Here is an 11,037-nt window from a genome sequence, read left to right on the forward strand (position 1 = left end):
GAGAGGTCAGGTAACCTGGCCAACGCCACACAGCTCCCTCTCACCTAGAGTCAAGGCTGGAACTAGGGCCAAACGGAGCCTGGCCTCAGTCCATCTTAGCCCTGTCCCTTCACTACAAGGAAGCCTGCTGCCTCCTTCTTGGCCACACACTGCCCAGGTTTCTCCAACCTGGCAAGGCAGGCCCAGGGACGCCCTCCCGGTCACCCTTCCCTGCCCCTCCCTGCCCTCCCTGGGGGGTGACAAACGCAAACTCACAGCCTCGGGGCTCATCTGGCTTCCGACTTGCTCTGTGCAACCTGCGTTCTGAGCGTCTGGTGGTTTGGAATCATTGATCAATATTTAAAAAGTGGAGATTCCGTATGAAACCCAGACCGTGCCGCTTCTCCTGGAAACCCCGTGGCTCCGACCACCCAGACCCACTTCTGCTCTGGCACGGCGAGCCAGACCTTCATCCTGGCCCTCCAACCCCACCCAGCCGCCTCCTTCAGCCCTGGGCCTCCGCTGGGGCTTCTGCTGGGGCCTCCGCGGTAGAGCGCAGCTTGCCCCAGCGAGACCAGCCAGCTGCCCTGCCGCCCGCTGCCCTCCTCCTCCTCCATTCACAGCCTGGCACTGCCAGGCAAAGTCACCAAGTCCTGGTTGGCGCTGGGCTCTAGGTTGGTGGTAGGTAGGATAATGGCTCCCAAAGGTGTCCACACCCTGGTCCCTAGAACCCGAGAATACTTCACTATACCCGGCAGAGGACCCCGCGGGTGTGATCACACTAAGGATCATGGGAGGAGGGGCTTGACCCCCGCGGGTGTGATCACACTAAGGATCATGGGAGGAGGGGCTTGACCCCATCACTGGTGGGCCTCGTGTCATCAGGGCCGTAGAGCAGAGAGGAAGCCAGCCCAGAGCATGGCCAGCCTCTCAGAGCTGGGAAGGGGCAGGGACGGCTCTCTCAGGCCCCAGAAGGAACTCCACCCTGATCACACCTGGATTTTGGCCTGTGAGAAGCGCTTTGGGTGTCTGACCTCCAGAGCTGAAAGGTGAGGGATGCCCGTAGCCTTAGACGCTGGATCTGACGGGGCTCATCATCGCAGCCACGGGAAACTCACCGCAGGGTCTGCCTGGCCTGACCACTGAGTGGCTGTGCGCCCTTGGGCAGGAGCCTCCTGGGGCTGAGCCTGGGCTTCCCCTGGGGAAAAGGGGTAACGAGGGACTCCTGCAGGTGGAGGTTGCTCAAGAGGGCAGGTCGGCACCCGGCTCAGCCCGACAGCCCCAGGAGCTGGACCCCCTGGCCTCAGCCAGGCTCTCGTTGCCACGGAAACCAGGGCTGCCCAGGATCTGTGTGAGCACCTCTCTCCTGTCCTGCATCCTCTGCTCAGCAGCAGCGGGGTAGGTGTCCCCCGGGGCCCATGAAGCCCTTGGCCGCGCCAATATGGACGCTCATGGCCACCCTCTCGTTCCCGCTGTCTTCCGGACGGGGACACTGAGCCCAGAGGGTGAAGTCCGACCCGGGTCCTCTGGAAGGGCAGCAGCTAAGCTCCAGGTTGATTCCTGAGACTGAGGCCTGGAGTCTGCGCACTGGCCACTGCGCTGTGCCTTCGCCACATCTGGTCAGGTTGTGGCCCAGGCTCCCTGGCACAGCCTCCCTGGCCCACCGCCTGGCCCAGGTGTGAGCCTGACCCCCGGTACAGAGCTGAGCTGTGTGTGCGTTCCAGAAACTGCCCAGCAGCGCCCCCCCTGCTGGGCACCAGGTCCAGAGGACACAAAGGTCCCTCTCCTGTCCCCAGAGCGCAGCGTCACAGCCCGCTGGTGGGGGTGGTCAGAAGAGGCTCCCGAGGAGGAGTCCAGGTGGGCCTGGCGCGGGCCGGCGAGTGCTCGGGGGCAGCCTGGGACGCTGGGCAGGCAGGAGCCTGCGTGCCTGGGGACAGGCTGACCACACGGCCAGGGCGGGAGGAGGAGGAAGCCCAGGCCCAGCCCGCGCCAGGACCCCAGCCACCAGAGTACCCGTCTGCGCCTCCAGGTCCCCATCTGCAAAATGGGACTGTCGAGGACGCGTCTCCCGGGGTCCCAGGGTTCGGTCACCCTCGAAGGACAGTGCCAGGCGTCAAGAAGGGCCGTGGAGCAGGAGGGGTCTTGTCGCCACCTGGGGCCCCCCAGCCACGCGCCTCTGTCACTTCCAGGGGCTCCTCCTGCGCAATCAGCTCGCAGGGTGACCCGGAAGGTCCCGAGGTCCTGAGGGGCCAGCGGCCCTGCCTAGGGGACAGTGTGCCAGCAGGCAGCAGCGCCCCCGACCCCGGACTGCCACCAGCGCGCCGTCCCCAGCTTCCCGGCTGCGGGCGGCCTGCCCAGCTCGGGCCTGCTGTGCCCTCCTGCCCTGCGGTTTGTCCTTCCCTGACCCGACCCAGCTGCTTCCTCCAGACCCCCTGTGACCACACCAGGTGTTGCTGAGCTTCTTCCAATTCACGTGAAGACGTCAGAATCGCCGAGGGTCTGACCTCTCTCGTGTCCCTCAGGTCCTGGAGGTCACCGTGAACACAGGCAAAGCTCCTGGCCTCCCCGCTGGGTTTACACGGCAGGGGTGATGAGGCGGGGAGTGGGTCCTAAGCACGTCCCCAACGTCCACAAACTGCCCCTGGTGTGCGTGAACTCCATCACAACCACCCCTTAGGAAGTGCCCATCCCATTTCCCAGTGAGAGAAATAAGGCTCAGAGAGGGGGAGTGATTTTCCCAGAGTCACACAGCTAGGAACTGTCCTAGCTGGGACCGGAACCCTGGAGACCTGCGAAGGGGTGGGCCCCGTTCCATCTACAGTCATCGGCCTCGCCAGCAGGCAGTCGGGAAGCTCCAGTGTCCGAGGTGGGGGTGATGGTGTCTGGGAGCCCGGTTCATTCCCGTGAGGCCTCCGGCAGCGTGAGCTCTGGCCTCTTCCAGCAACCTCAGGCAGGGAGGCCAAGTGCATGGTCATCCTGGCCAGAGCTGACGGGAACAGGACGTCCCGCTCCTCCTCCCTGGCTGGGCCAGGGAGCTATTCTGGGGCATATTTATTGATGGGACATGGGTACCCAGCTGGACTCCTGATTCCGGGGAGGTCCCCGCCTGGCCCCGGATGGCTGCTTCTTCAGGTCCTGGGCTTCTCTGGAGCAACTTCCGTCTGCCTCCTGTCTACAGGGGTGTAGCCCCGGAAAGGCGGGGGTCCCCCGGTGTGGACCTGTGCTGGGTTCACACAGAGGGCTCGTCCCTGCGTCTGGAGTGAGCCCTGGCCTAGGGGAGGCTGAGCCTGGAAGTTAAGAACAGTTTCGAGGCCGCGCCTGGTGCGAAGCCAGCGGGTCAGCCCAGGCTCAGCCTCCCCGTCAGTAACTGGGGTTGATAGCGACCCTCACTCAGGGCTCTAAGTCGGGCATGCAGCTCGTGACCGATGACCAATCATGACTTTGCCAATAATGACTGACGGCTGACGCTGATTGTCGCGTGTGCCGGCCAGCAAGCTAGACAGCCGGTGTTTGGCCTCATCTCCTCCTGCGAGGATCCCAGGAGGCCGGAGAGCCATGCTCCCGCCGGTGCCGCCCCGTCATCCCTTCCCACGGTGGGAAAACTGAGGTCCAGAAAGTCAGCGACTGGCCCAGGGCCACCCGGCAGGCTGTGGCACAAGGACCCGCCCACAGCAGGACGGGAGCCGAACGGAGACCCACACCCCTCCCGAGAGTGCTGTGCTGCCCACGCCCAAGTCCACACCAGACCCACGCGTGCTGTCACCCCTGGGTCCCCGGAAGTGGCCGCCACTTCCAAGCAGGAGGAACCCAAGTGCTGACGGTCCGGCCTCCGTGCCACCCCTCAGGGGTATTTGGTTTTCCCGGTTCCTGAGCAAAAAAGTCTCCCAGGAGCTGGCGGCAGGGCCAGGCCTCAGGCTGCGTCCATGGTGCTCAAGGGCCACCTGTGCCTGCTGCCGCGCTGGCGCCTGGCAGCCCAGCAGCCTCCTCCAGCCCGAGCAGCCTCTCTGCTGTGATCTGCCCCGGCCTTCCCGCCGCCTCCTCCAGGCTGGCCTCCCAACTCGAGGCCCTGGGTCTGTCAAAGGAAATCACGACTCCCCCAGAGGACCGAGCCTCTGGCTTCCGCCTCGGCCTGCGTTCCCTGGCCTCTCCTCCTCCCCTCGCCAGCTGCGCCCAGGGGGCCTCCCTCCAGGCCTGCGTCCCCCTGCGCCGGGCCTGAGGCTGTGGCAACCTCGGAGACCTCGCTGCTGGGACTGCCCGGTGGCTGCCTCCCTGGGCCTGTGCCCTCCCCGCCTCGGCTTCCCTCCTGGAACAGCCCCGCCCGACACCCACCTGCAGGTGCCCCCACCCTGGCCCAGCCTGGCTCCCTTCCCTCTGCCTTCACGGCGTCCACCACGAGCGTCCCCAGCTGGACCGACACGTGACAGTGACCCTAGGTGTCCATGGATTCTCATCGGTGAGTTCAGCAGCCTCAGGTGGGAACGTCCAGAAAAGGAATCGCCTTGCACTGGCGCGTCCAGGCCGAGGCTGCGCACTGACCCCAGCACTGACCCTGGTCAAGGGCAAATCCTCTGGAGACCGTGGAGCCAGCGGAGGGAGGGGTTCCGGGAGGACCCCACGCCACGGTACGCAAGGCACCTGACGTCCCTGCATGGGGCATGCAGGGGTGCTGGGCCGACCCCCTACGGACGCCAAGGGCCCACCGTCCACCCAAGTCCATGTCCTTGTCCCGCCTTCACGGCTACCAGCACATGCAGCCGCCACTGTCCTCAGACCTGGGCCTGCGACAACTGCCTCTTCCTCCCCGGGGTTCTGGCTTCCAGCTCCGTGCCACTGTACCCACACGGCCGGAGGAGATGTCTTAGAGGACAAACCACGCCACCTCACGCCCCTGCTTAAACCCCCAGGACCCCGCCTCTCCTCAAGTGAAAATCCTCCTCCCCACTGTGTCCTGGAAGACCCTGTGTAATCTGACCCTCGCCCACCCACCTCCACTTCCTCTGCTTCTGCCACACTTGTCTCCTTCCCGTTGCTGAACAGCAAGCTAAGCTCGCTCCAGGGGAAACGCTGTCCCTCTGCCTGAACCCCTCCTGCCAGGCGTCTGGCCCTGCCCCACTCCGTCCAAGACCCTGCTCACACCTCCTGTCCTCAGAGAAGCCTCCCGACCCACCCATCCCTAGCCCACCCTGGGCGCTCCCTTCTCCCGCATGGCCAGCACTGTCTGGCGGATACGCCTTCAGCAGCATGAGTTTTTACCTGGCTCTTGGCAGGAAGCCCGAGCTTTACATTTACCAGTCTCTGTGACGCGGCGACACCGCTTCCCGGCCTGGGCCGACTCCCAGGTGCTGGTGGGACTTCACTGACCTGGGAGCCGGGAAGGCCCCCTGTGCGGCGTGGGGCAGGGCGCAGTCCAGATGGGACGGGAGGCGTCCATGTCAACCCCCGCAGGAGCCCAGACGCCAGCTACTCAGGAAGCGGAGAGCTTCCCGCAGTGGCTACCTTTGCAAAAGCTTGCATTTAGTTCATGGTGAGTCCAGATGATCGACGGCTCAGTGAGGCCCAGAGGAACCTTGGCCCGCAGACTTTGAGGACTGGGAAGAGACTCCCTGGGCCAAGGGACGGGACTTTGCTCACCTGCTCCTGCTGTTTCCCAGCGCAGCGGAAGCGCCTCCAGCAGGCACACAGGCCACGCTTGGGGACCCAGGACGGCGGGAGCCTCTCCCAGGGACCACCTCTTGCTGGGGGCTCAGCCCACGCAGGCGGCCTCCAGCTGGCTCTGAGGATGTTTTTGACATTTTAAAAAGTCCATTGCCAACGTTTCAAAGCCAAGAGTGTTTTGTGGTTTTTTTGCACAAAATCTCACACCAGGCCAATCTTGGACACCCCGGCCAATTCAGAGGCCGAAACAAGAGGTCACCGCCCATCAGACAAGGCCGAGCTGCTGGCAGGTCCCCCCAGTCCCGGCCTCCCTGGAGCCTCCCCCTGGGCCCACCTGGCCATGCCCGGGACCCGCGGGCCCTGTGGCCCTGTGGGCTGGAACTGTCCCCCGGCCCTGCTTCAGGCTGCTCAGTCTCCAGCCTGGGAGGGGTCCCGGAGGGGTCCCGGCTCCGCGCCTGCGCAGCACCTAGAGCTGATGTCTATTGTTCAGTGAATCCCAAACCCGCTCCCGGGCCCAGCCCCACAGGAATGCGGCAGAGGTTGGCCAAGGCCAGGGTTTAAAAATACCCGGCCAGCGGGCAGCTGTGGGGCCTGGAGGTGTTGAAACCGGGGCGGGCAGGGCCCCGGCCTCCCGGCCGCGGAAAGGTCAGCACTAAGTTTATAAACAGAATCAGGTGACCCACGTGCTCCACACAAAGGGTCACCCGGCAGGCCAGGGACCCGCCACTCCCCGCCTCAAGGAAGCGGCTGCGGCGTGCTGTGGTCTCCCCGCGGCCAGGCCACCAGAGCCACCTTGAAAACATCGCTTGCAGTCCAGCCCCTGCGGACGGCCAGCCTGGGCAGGGCAGGAGGGAGCCGGCCTTGGCCCAGGGCCCACTGGGTGCCGGGCAGGGCAGAGGCACAAGTTCATGGAGCTGCACGGCCTCAGGGGCGTCACCCCAGATGGGGAAAGCGAGGCTCAGGGAGGGACGTCGCCAGCTGTTTCCTGCTAGGTTGGTGGCAGTGCTGGCATTGGAGTCCCTGAGCGAGGCCAGGGACTTCGGTTCCCTCTGCTGGGTCCCCGGTCCCTGGTCAGTGCTGTGGCCTCTGCGGATCCTGACAGGCAGCTCCGTCCTGGCAGCGCTCAGGCCGGAAGCAGCCCGACTCCCTCTCTCACCTGAGGCCCCTCCCGGCTGCCCCCCAGTGACTCCCAGTCCTCTCAGCCTCCGTCTGGGCCTCCAGTTCCTGCCCGCCCTGGCCAGTCCACCATGCGGATGTCAGGTGACAGACACCTGCCACTCATGGTTGTCCGTCTCCACGTGGAGTGGGCTAATCCCTGCCCTGGTGGTGCTGCCGCTGCGGAGATAGCAGAGGGTGGAGGGAGACAGGGACAGGGCATCATCTCCTGGGTCAGCTGGCAATGTGTGCTAAGGGGGAGTGAGCCAGGGAAGGGGGAGAGCTTCGGGAGGGGCGCGTCTAACCTGGGGAGTGGGAGGCAGGGGGAGGCCCTCCAGAGAGTAGTTGGGCGCACACTCAAAAGAGGCGGAGAGATTGTGCTGCGGGGAGTTCAGGAGGAAGGGCAGGGGAATTGGCACGCGCAAAGGCCCTGAGGTGGGTTGTGTCTGGTCGTGTGCAGATGGCAGGTGTGGCTGGAGCAGTGTGAGGGGCATCGAGGGAGGACACGAGGTCAGAGAGGTGAGGGGTAGAGGGCACAGAGCCTTGCCCAGCATGGGAAGGACCTCCACTCTGACTAGGTAGGTGGGAGCCATAGAGGGTTCTGAGCAGAGGAGGGCATGATCTGACTGTTCTGAAAGAGTCCCTCTGGCTGGGCTGGTGGGGTCGAGCAGTCAGGAAGGAGGTGTCTCCCATGGCCCAGGAAAAGACAGAGATGGACAGGCCTAGGGGTGGCTGTGCAGGTGCTGGGGCAAGGGGCAGGGAGAAGCCCATGGCCTCCGATTCCAGATCTGTGCTGAAGGTGGGGTTGGCGGGACCTGCTGCTGGATACGACGTGGCCAAGGTCAGGGATGGCTGCGACGACCGGCATCCGAGGGCCTCCTGCCTCAGGAGACGCTGACCCTGGCTCCATCCCTGGGCCTGCTTCCTAAACGCCCTCTGTGGAGGCCAGGGTTCCTCCACCCCGCGTCCCTTCCAGACCTTGAGTCCCTGTAAATCAGGCAGAGCCACCAGACCCTCCTTGGCGGTGGCTCCTGGAGAGCGGTAAGCCTGACCTTGGTTTGCTGGCTCAGGACGTCACAAGGCCACCAGGTGGGGACAGTCTCTGCTTCTATTCCAGGATGGAGGCCGAGGTCCAGGGAGGCTGTCACTTGTCCAGGGTCTCACGGCCAGCAGGGCACAAGGCAGGGCTCCCCTGCTCACCAGCTCCCGAGGGGCCGCGTGGCCTGAGGGACCCAGGTGGCCGAGTCCCGCATAGCAGGGGCCGTTCCTCCCGGGAGCCACTGCCCATGCCCACGTCTGATGCAGGTGCCCGCTGTGCTGCACAAAGCTGAGGAGGCCGTGCCACCATGACCGTGCCCTGCTGCAGACGGGGACACTGGAGTCACACGGCTTGGACCCCGCGGCACCCTGCCACCCCTGCCTCTGTGGGGAAGGGCGCACGGGGGTCACGGCCACGCACACCTTCCGTCACCCACTCCCTCCTGCACTTGCCCGGGCAGCTGGGGACCCCGGCTCTGCGCTCACGGGTCTGTGCACATACTTGGGCCAGTCCTGGGCCAGGCGGGGCTGGGGCGGAGCAGGGCCGGCCGGGCGGAGGAGGTGGGGTCCAGGGCTGGCCACGGACCCAGAGCCGCAGCTCAGAGGGGCAGGCGTGAGGTCCTGGCCCAGGCAGTTGCTGGCCTCGCGGGCCTCAGCCTCCACCCCTGGAAGAGGGAGCAACAACATGCCCCGGGGGCTCCCTCTTCCAGGCCGGGAAGGACACAGGGCGCACAGGTCAGGACACCAGCACCAGAGAGGTGAGTGGACCGGCCCAGGCAAGAGCCCGAGGGGATGGAGCCCGGGCTTGGCCGACCCTCTGCCTCCTCCGGCCTAGCCCTGCAGGGCCCGGGGGAGAGAGATAAGCTGTGCGGAGCAGCTGCCCTGTGCCCAACACTTCACCTGTCGCCAGCACAGCCTTTGCCCCAGTGAGGGAGGTGCACCTTTCTCCTGTTCACTCATGAGGACAGAGGCCGGGTCCCGCGCCATGGCGCAGGCCTGTCATCCCAGTGACTCGGGAGGCCGAGGCAGGAGGATTGCAAGAGTGAGGCCAGTCTCAGCAACTTAGCAACACCCTAATAAACTTAGGGAGACCCTGTTTCAAAATAAAAAGTAAAAACGGCTGGGGTGTGGCTCAGGAGTTAAGCACCCCCGAGTGCAATTCCTGGTACAGAAAAAAGAAAGAACGAAAAAAAGACAGAGGCCAGGGACCCTGTGCCGAGTCCCAGAGCCAGTGATTGACAAAGCCAGTTTCCCTCTCAGGCCCTCTGGCCCCGGAGTCCACGATCTCACGTCAGAGCGCTGGACTCAGGAGTGGCCAGCAGGGCACCGCACCTCCTGAGCCGTCGGGCTGGAGAGCCGGGGACGCGGGCAGGGCTTCCCTCCTTGGAGCCCGCTGAGGTCTCCCTGGAGAATTCCCCAACTTCCGCTCCTTCCTCTTGGTCCTCGACCCGAGGGCCATTTTCCCTTCTCCGCCTCCCTCTGGGAAAATCCTGCGCAGCCTCCACCGGCCGTGGACTGCTGGCCAGAGGACCGGCTGGGCAGAGCCTGGCCAGGCTATCGGGTTTCGTGGTCAGCCACCTTCGCCCTGACCAGGGCTGACTTTCCAAAACAGAACATTCAGTCACCGCCTGTCCTGTGCTCTGTGTCCTTGTGCCCTGACCTCGCTTCCCGCCCACCCGCCGGGCTTTCCCGGGTCCTGTCTGTGGCTGACATCTCAAGAAGCGCCCGAGCCCTAAAGAGGGGAGGCCGAGGCCACGGGGAGAGGACAGAGGCGGCCAGATGCTGACGGCGACGGGACGAGACTGGACGGAGGTGGAGGACGGAGGCCGTGGGAGAGACGCAGGGCGGGGTGGCCGCGGTCCCGCTCTGGCCTCCGCCCCTGCTGCTTGCCCAACTGTGGCCAGGGAGCTCCTGCCCACCTCCTCATGCAGGGGGCCGCCCACCTCTGAGCACCGGGCTGCACCGGCCTCTCCGGGCCTGGTCCAGGTGTGGGCTGGTCTCCTCCACAGGCAGCTGGGTCCCTGAGCGTGGGGACCACTCCGTCTTGCTCCCCCACACCAGCCCAGAGCCCGACACACAGTTGGTGGGCAACACGCACTGTTGGCGCTGGCCCTGGGCCCCTCCTCGGAGGCCTGCCTGGGTGGCCTTGGCCTTTCCCCAGGTGGTGGGCTGAGGGTCTGGGGCGCCTCTGGCCCCAGGGCCGCAGGGTCCACTCAGCCCACCCTGTTCTCTCGGTGCCTGTGCAGGGCAGGTGCCCAGGGGTGGGCAGGTGCTTTCAACCAGCCCAGTGCTGCCCGCTGGCCCCTGCCCGGCTCTGTGGGACGCCCGCTGCACCTCGGCCCCCACCCGCCTCCAGGACCCCAGCACTGGAGGGCCTGGCCACCCACCGAGGTCAGGTCAGCAGAGATGTTTCCTCCTGCCAGCCACGCTGACCAGAAGGACAGGGTGTGTTTGCACAAACAGCCTCAATGTCACCAGTGGACCTTGGTTGCTGTGGGACAGTCCCCAGGGCTCGGCCGGCAGCTGCCCAGTTCCCCACCACAGTCAGGGTTCTGGCTGCCCTGTCCCACCAAGAGGGCTGGCTGGTGGGTTAGGGTCAGGGTCAGGGTCAGCTGCAGCCCGTGTCCTGGGCCCCAGTGTGGCTGCACGATCTTCAGAAGGAGGCCTGAGGCCCGAGGCCCGAGGCCCGAGCAGACCTGCTGGTCCTCAGGCTCAGGGCAGGACGTCCCCTGGGGCAGCTTCCTGTCCCCTCCTGCGGCCCCCCGGGTCTCCCCTGGCTGTCGCTCGCTCCCCTGCACGGGCTTCGCGGGCTGGGCTCAGGATCACTCCTCCCCACCTCTCTGGTCACTGCAGGCCTTGTTGAGCTGCGCTCATGACAGCTCTGCTAGGGCGTGCGTGCACGTGTGTGTGCACCTGTGTGTGAGGGAATGTGTTTGCGTGTGTCAGTGTGTGAGTGTGTATGTGCATGAGTGTGTGGTGTGAGTGTAGTGTGTGTGCACGTGTGTATGAGTGCGTGTGAGTTTGTGTGAGTGTGCCTGTGTGAGTCTATGAGTATGTGAGTGTGTCTTGTGTGTGTGTGAGTGTAAGACAGTGTGAGTGTGTGTGAGTTTGTGTATGTGTGAGTGAGCATGAGTGTGAGTGTGCGTGTGTGAGTGAGTGTGAGTGTGTGTGGTCAAAGCCGTTTCCCACGCTCGCTCCCGCACTGTGGCG

At 65.2% G+C, this 11,037-nt stretch overlaps 1 long non-coding RNA gene across 1 annotated transcript; it reads left to right on the forward strand.

Annotated features, from left to right (window-relative positions):
• The first annotated feature begins 4,822 nt into the window (after positions 1-4,822).
• Positions 4,823-8,032, forward strand: LOC306653929. Its single transcript, XR_013761834.1, has 3 exons — positions 4,823-5,503; positions 7,250-7,367; positions 7,907-8,032. It is a non-coding gene; the product is annotated as an uncharacterized lncRNA (long non-coding RNA).
• The last annotated feature ends 3,005 nt before the right edge of the window (positions 8,033-11,037 follow it).

Source organism: Sciurus vulgaris (genome assembly GCF_902686455.1).
Source record: "Sciurus vulgaris genome assembly, chromosome: 2".
In the NCBI taxonomy this organism is placed as follows: domain Eukaryota; kingdom Metazoa; phylum Chordata; class Mammalia; order Rodentia; family Sciuridae; genus Sciurus; species Sciurus vulgaris.